The sequence below is a fragment of the Glycine soja genome, chromosome 1, assembly GCF_004193775.1.
Source record: "Glycine soja cultivar W05 chromosome 1, ASM419377v2, whole genome shotgun sequence".
Classification (NCBI taxonomy): domain Eukaryota; kingdom Viridiplantae; phylum Streptophyta; class Magnoliopsida; order Fabales; family Fabaceae; genus Glycine; species Glycine soja.
Genome location: NC_041002.1, coordinates 11003280 through 11011185, shown reverse-complemented (window position 1 = coordinate 11011185; position 7906 = coordinate 11003280). Strand labels below are relative to the sequence as shown.

Here is a 7906-nt window from a genome sequence, read left to right as displayed (position 1 = left end):
TGTAACAACTTTAATAAAGAAAGTCACAATATAGATAAATAAGTTACAATTCAAAATTAAAATAAAAAATATTAGTTTTCTTTCCATGTCTAAAATTCAAATGTCTTTTACGAATGATATTTATAAGGGAAACTTTAGCTGCATTGGATATTCAAATTTTATAATCATTATTATAGAAAATTTTAACCATCACTTCTCCAACTTGAAAATAATTGTCTACACAATTATTAAAAAAAATGCCATTGCTTCTTCTTTTATGTGTGAACTTATTATTTTAAAAAATTATTAGTTTGTTTCATGGAAATTCAATGCATTGGTTTATCTATACTTATGTTTGTTTTATATTACATATAATAGAAATCTAAGAAGGATGCAACATTTGAGTCTACACATGGTGAATCATTTGGATCAGCACAGGCTAGACCAACTAGGATTACTAATTCAAGTGCACGTATGCAATCTAGTGCACCTACACTAAGCCAAATCTCATCTCAAAGTATTGATGCATCAGCACCACAGACTCAACAATCACAAGTTTAGGGAAAATCAAGACTTTTAGGATAAATGGACATCAGTAACATTGAAATGGTAACTTTCCTTCATAGGTCGATGACCATTGTACACACTAATCCATGGAATTGCTAGCATTCCCATTCTGACCTTCTTCTTCGGTTGCTCATCATTTTCTTCTTCTACAATCAATTGTCCTCTCTTAAGCTTTTGTCACCATCAGTGTTTATGGTTTGATGTCTGGATTTGGATGAACTAACAGTTCTCTTAAAAAGTGATATATACTTTTCATAATTTGGTTTTTCATCAAACCTCAAATTCCCAACATACTCCACAAATTGCCGAAAATGTGGAGGATTGAGGAAACACAAAGCCTTTGAGGAGGTGGCCATTTTTTCTAGCAAACAAGAAATCCTTTATTTTCTCCTTGGTATACTTGCCAAGGTAGCCAACCATGAAGAAGGAAGATTAATGTGTAAGCAAGAGATTCCAAATCATCTCTCCTTCTACTTGTTCTACCAATATGAACAAGCACGCTAGCATAACGAGTTGTTCCCCTAAATACATATGGGCGTTGATCATACTCAAGATGAAGGCTTGCCGAACTATCTTGCCAATGGGTTTCTAATCCAAGATCAACTAGAAAAAGCTTTTTCTCCTCAACATTTGCTAGGGTTCCAAGAAAAACATTCTCAGGTTTTACAACACCATGCACATATGCTCTAGAATGCATCTTTTCTAATATGGAATAGCCTCAATTGCTATACACGCCACCATTTCCACAGTCATCATGTTTGTGTTGTTTTTCCAGACATCCCACAGACCTAACCCAACATATCCATAACCATAACTTAGTAATCACTGTCGCAACCTACCTTACAACGGGGCGACGAAAGCCAAAAATAAATAGGCCAAAGCGTTCGTCTCCTAGGGAGAAAATGTGTGGAGTCGCCACCAATGTTTATTCAAGGGAAAACGTTAGAAAAACCAAAAAAAGGTTTGCGAATTTTGAAAATAAGGGTTCGGGAGTTGTTTACGCATAGGGAAGGTATTAGCACCCCACATGCCCGTCACAAGGGACAACAACCTTTAATCGAGTGTGCAAAACATGACTTCAAAATTATGTATTTTCCCTTTTTTATATTTCTTTATTTTTTTTGGGTTGACAAGAGGGTGCCCTTGTTCCTACGTATCCTCAGGTGCGATGAGGAATTCATACCTATGTAGTTCTTTAAGTCTGAATGTTTAAGTGTTAAATTGATTTTATGTTTTCGAAAGATTTATTTTAATTGCGAACAAAGAGTCGATTAAGGCATCGGACCTTGAAACGATGTTTTGAATTTTGAAAAGCGGGGAGAATCGTCAAGGCGTTGTGTTGGATCAAGTGGCCTCAGAATAATTAAGAAGGGGGGGTTGAATTAATTATTAATGAACCTTTACTAATTAAGAAAACTTATCCTTCTTAATGTTACTAGATTCAATTATGCTTTTACTACTAAGTTGAGAAAGTAAAGAACAGTAATAGAAACTTAATCAAAAGTAAAAGTGATAATTAAAATGCACAACGGAAATTAAAGAGTGTAGGGAAGAAGAAGACAAACACAAGAATTTATACTGGTTCGACAACAACCCGTGCCTACATCCAGTCCCCAAGCAACCTGCGGTTATTGAGATTTCTTTCATCCTTGTAAAATCCTTTACAAGCAAAGATCCACAAAGGATGTACCCTCCCTTGTTCTCTTTGAACAACCAAGTGGATGTACCCTCCACTTGAACTGATCCACAAGAGATGTACCCTCTCTTGTTCTCAGTTACAACAACCCAAGTAGATGTACCCTCTACTTGTACCACAAAGGATGTACCCTCCAATGTGTTAAGACAAAGAATTCTCAGGCAGTTAGTCCTTTGAATCTTTGTAAGGGGAAACAAAAGATATCTCAGGTGGTTAGTCCTTTGAAATCTTTTGTTTAAGGGAAAGGAAAGAATCAATAGAATTCTCAGACTGTGTCCTTTTGAATTCTCTTGAAAAGGGAGAAGGGAGACATAAAAGAATTCAGGTGGTTAGTCCTTCGTTCTTTTGGAAAAGGGAGAAGAGAGACACAAAAAGAATTCAGGCGATTAGTCCTTGTTGAATTCTTTTTGGCAAAGAGAGAATAGAAAGAAAAGATATAGCACACTTTTGTTTTCTGTAGAAGAACAAGGTTTGGAAAACATAAAACTTAGAAAGCTTTTTGGCAAAGGAAGAAGAAGAAGAAAGATGAGTAGAAAAGGTTTCAAGATTTCTCAAAAGTTGTTCAAAGAAGTTCAAAAGTTATCAAAAGATATATAGAATGCAAGTCAAGGTCTTGCTTTTATAGACTTTTCATGTCTGGTCAAGAAAACTATTGGAAGAGTTATAACCTTGAGAAAATCATGTCAAGAGTTACATCTCTTGACTTTTTATTCAAAACTTGTCACTGGTAATTGATTACCATAATCATGTAATCGATTACACAATGTCTTTTATGAAAAGATGTGACTCTTCACACTTGAATTTGAATTTCAACGTTCAGATACACTGGTAATCGATTACCAATATATTGTAATCGATTACACCATTTAAAAATCATTTGGAACGTTGCAAATTCAGTTAAAATCTTTTGAAATCAAACTTTATCACTGGTAATCAATTATAGGAAACTGGTAATCGATTACCAGAGAGTAAATACTCTGGTAACTTAGAAAATTTTGAGAAAACTCATTTGAAAAACAAAACTGTGCTATGTTTGGTTTTTGAAAAATCCTTTTCAATACTTCCCTTGTGAAGTCTTCTTGATTTCTTCTCTTGAATCTTGAATTCATCTTCTCTTGAATCTTGAAATCAACTTCTCTTGAATTCTTGAATCTTCTTTATTTCTTCTCATGAATCTTGAAATTAATCTTGATCTTGAACTTGTTGACTCAATCTTGAAATCATTCTTTTGGGCTTTTTGTCATCATCAAAACTACTTGATTCATACTTGAATCATCATCATGAAACTTGCTTCTACACATTGGACCTTTGAAACGATCTCAAGTGATATTTGATAAATGAAGTTTAGTTATGAGTTGGTTTTATCTTGGTTTTGTTTATTAACTTTCAATCTTTTTAAAGACAATTTTACGACACTAGTGATCAGTTGAGTTTAAACTTTACAAAAAAAATGAGATCACCGATGATAGATGGAGGAGATGAATGTGCACATAATAACAAGGGGGGACCCCTAAGGGTACATAGATCACATTCAACTCTTGAAGAACAAAACCAACTGACTATTGCATGAAGAACACGGAACAAGAAAATGACGTAGGGAATGATCGCAGTGGCGATTCGGTAGCGCCTCGACTTCGTTTCCTCTTCTTTCTTCTTCTTCTTTCTTTCTTCTCTCAATTCTTTCCACCTCTAAGCCTTTTCTTTCTTTAAAACACCCCTAGGATGCCTATTTATAAGAAAAAGCCCACCTTGGGGCGGTTGGAGCACGCCCAGGCGAGCTGAAACTTAACCCTGAAGCAGTGAGCTCACCCAAGCGACCTAGCCCCTTAGCCTTGAAGTTATTTGGTGGCCCAGGTGAGCCAAATGCTGGCTTGGGCGAGTTGAGGCCTAGGAAAAACAAGGAAAAAACCATTTTCCCTCCTTTCTTGGTATCTTTTGTCTTCCTGATTGAAACATCGAATGGTTCCTTGCTTTGCACTGTAACTAGCATTCAACACCGTAATTTGACTAGCAAGGATCAAAAGATCAACGAATGATAGTTCTCAGACGAAATTAGGGTATGACAATTACCTTGCCTCCCCTTGTAATGAACTCGTGGAACACCGTGGAAACCGCCTAATGTATTGTAAACTTTCCCCTCATATGGTGGTCCATAATTGCTACTCATATTGCTTTTGTGTTCAAACTTCAATGCTACCTCTAATCAAAGATCAACTAGAAAAAGCTTTTTCTCCTCAACAGTTCCTAGGGTGCCAAGAAAAACATTCTCAAGTTTTACATCACCATGCACATATACTCTAGAATGCATATTTTCTAATATGGATATAGCCTCAATTGCTATATATGCCACCATTTCCACAGTCATCATGTTTGCGTTGTTTTTCCAGACATCCCACAGACCTAACCCTACATATCCATAACCATAACATAGTAATCACCTTGCCTCCCCTTGTAATAAACTCATGGAACACTGTGGCAATTGCCTAATGTATTGTAAACTTTCCACTCATATGGTGGTCCATAATTGCTACCCATATTGCTTTTGTGTTCAAACTTCAATGCTACCTCTAACACTCCAGCACTGACACCCATGCTACGACCAATGTAAACTTGTCTGAACCCTCATTTACCAAGTTTTCTATCTACTTTGTATAGCGGTGAGCCACCTACTTGAACCTTCTAAAGAATGGGAGCTGTGCTTCCTTCATCCTTGGTGGCTGGAACCATGTTGATAACATCCTCATCATCCATCATCAATTCATGCATTAACATGCAATTATATCAAATCCTCCGCCATTGCAGAAAACATATGTTTCTTATATGTCACAAATTCAATAAAAAATGCACTGCCACTAGGAACTCCATAAAGCCTTTCCTAAACCTGATTAGAGCAATAAAAACAAAAGAATCTAATGCTTCAACAATACTTTCTTTTCTCCACTATAAAATGAAAAGAAAAAAGAACAATGACAAAAGAATATGATAAAATTGAATAAAAAAATAAAATTAAATATGTTTTATGTAAAGGAGGAGTAAAAATTACCAATGCTAATTACTCAATTGGCACATGCGGAGCTTTTTGCTAACTAGTAAATGTGTTTTCTACCTGTACAAGAGTAAAAGATCACTCAGTTTTACATAAACACATAAAAAAAAGTACATGGACATATTTTGAGTTTGCAAAAGCGTAGTCATGTCATTGTTATTTTAGTGACATGTTGGGATAGAATAATTAGAACTTAATTAAGATGTTACATTCAATAACAAAAAATTATATTACTAGAGAAAATTCATAAGCAATCTAAAAAATACCATCACACTTCACATGACTGAGTTTAAAATTTTTCAATTTAAAAAAAGTTGCAAAATATACAACATTAATTGACTAATTCCCAATATGGATAGCCCTAATCCTTACTAAACTTAATTTATAGGCTATTGCTGATGTAAAAGTTTGCAATTGACAACTTCAAAAAAAATATAACTCAAATAATATGCAATGGAATTATCTAGCTTCAACCACAAAAAAAACACCAATACACAAAGTCTCCCTCCCTCCCAAACATAGATGCAACAATATAATAAAAATGAAACACAAATAAACAACAACAATAGTTTCTCACTAAGGCAGTGTTTAACGCAACGACTGAATAATAATATGAAATTGAATGGTTCTGTTCTATTCTCCATAGTCTTGCCTCTATTATATAAATCAAAGTTCCACTTTTTAACCTCATGTTTTATTATATTCTTTCAATACCCCAAACATAAAATAAAGGGCAAAACATAAATATATTCCCTTAGTTTTTTTTATTATTTGTGTTATTTTCTGACCAAAATTAAAGTTTCACCTCGCTAATATATCTAATAAATAGTTGCATACAAAAATAAATGTTAGAAACTACAAGAGAACTTGTATCTTTATTGAGTAATAGTAAAGTGAAGATAATGAGGATGAGTGTGATGTTTAGAGTGTGAGTGGGTGATGAGTGATGGAACCAATGGATAGAATTGTAGAGACACCTATAGTATATCTAAAACATACAAAATCTGAATAATTAAACATGTTATTTAATTTGATAATATATTGCATTTAATAAATATAATATTCAATATTATTCACTTGTCAAAGTTACTCAATACATTAATTATAGTATTTATTCAAGTCAATGCATTCAATTAACTTTACAATGATAATATTAAATATAATATATTTAGTAAGTATAATAAATATAATATTTTTTATTTAAAAATATGATTTTTCATATAAATTATATATAATAAATATACCTTATATATTTAATTAAAATATTGTTTAGATTTTATTAAATTTAATATTAATTCATTTTAAATATGTGGTTTAAATGTGTGTGTGTGTGTGTGTGTGTGTGTGTGTGTGTGTGTGTGTGTGTGTGTGTGTGTGTGTGTGTGTGTGTGTGTGTGTGTGTGTGTGTGTGTGTGTGTGTGTGTGTGTGTGTGTGTGTGTGTGTGTGTGTGTGTGTGTGTGTGTGTGTGTGTGTGTGTGTGTGTGTGTGTGTGTGTGTGTGTGTGTGTGTGTGTGTGTGTGTGTGTGTGTGTGTGTGTGTGTGTGTTGTGTGTGTGTGTGTGTGTGTGTGTGTGTGTGTGTGTGTTTTTTTTTTGGTTGGCTATTAGAGTGACTTTTCAAGTCATATTTTCGGTTGGCTGTTAGAGTGACTTTTCAAGTCATATTTTTGGGTGGTTTTATAGTGACTTTTCAAGTCATACAAGAGGGTGTAATTCTAGAAAGGTTCCCTTAGTGCTGTGGGAATCTTACACAGTGGTCTGGGCTGTTTTATCCTGGGGACTTCGTGGTTGATAGTCTGCTTGCACAACTTTTGGGCAGTGCCACGAAACGTCTTAAAGAAAGCGACATTGTCCGCGACTCAGCCAGTAATTTGTTCGGTTTGCCATAAATTATTGTTACAACAATTTTAAGACGTTTTTGGTTCTTCCATGGCTACCGTAGAGATTATTGGCTCGAACAAAAATTACCTCAACAAACCTTTTAGGTTTGAAGGGTATCATTTCAAACGTTGGCAACAAAAGATGATGTTTTCTTTAACTATAAGGAAAGTTGCCTATGTTTTGAACACTGATATTCCAGTGGTACCTGAAGATGCTGAGAAGGAAGTGAAGGATAAAATGACTGTGGAATTAGCTCTCTGGAATGAAAATGGTTACCTATGCAAGAATTTCATTCTGAATGGGTTAGCTGATGGTCTCTATGATTATTATAGCCCATATAAGTCGGTCAAACTAGTTTGGCTGGCTCTGGAAAAAAGTATGATATTGAGGAAGTTGGGACTAAAAAGTATGTTGTTAGCCGCTACCTCAAGTATCAAATGACTGATGATAAATCAGTAGAGTCTCAATCCCATGAGATATAGAAAATTTCTCATGATATCATATCAAAGGGTATGGCTTTGGATGAGCAATTTCAGGTTGCTGTCATCATAGACAAGCTACCTCCTGGCTGGAAGGATTTCAAAAACCTTCTCAGACACAAGACCAAAGAATTCTCTTTGGAGTCTCTGATCTCACATCTGTGCATTGAGGAAGAGGCATGCAGATAAGATCAGAAAGATGAAGTGTTGATTGTGTCTCACAACAACACCATGACTCAAGAGCCATACATAGCTGTGA

The 7906-nt window shown here is 34.7% G+C and overlaps 1 pseudogene; it reads right to left on the bottom strand.

The window, feature by feature from the left end:
* Positions 1 to 555: 555 nt before the first annotated feature.
* Positions 556 to 4993, bottom strand: LOC114406553 (annotated as a pseudogene).
* Between the last annotated feature and the right edge of the window lie 2913 nt (positions 4994 to 7906).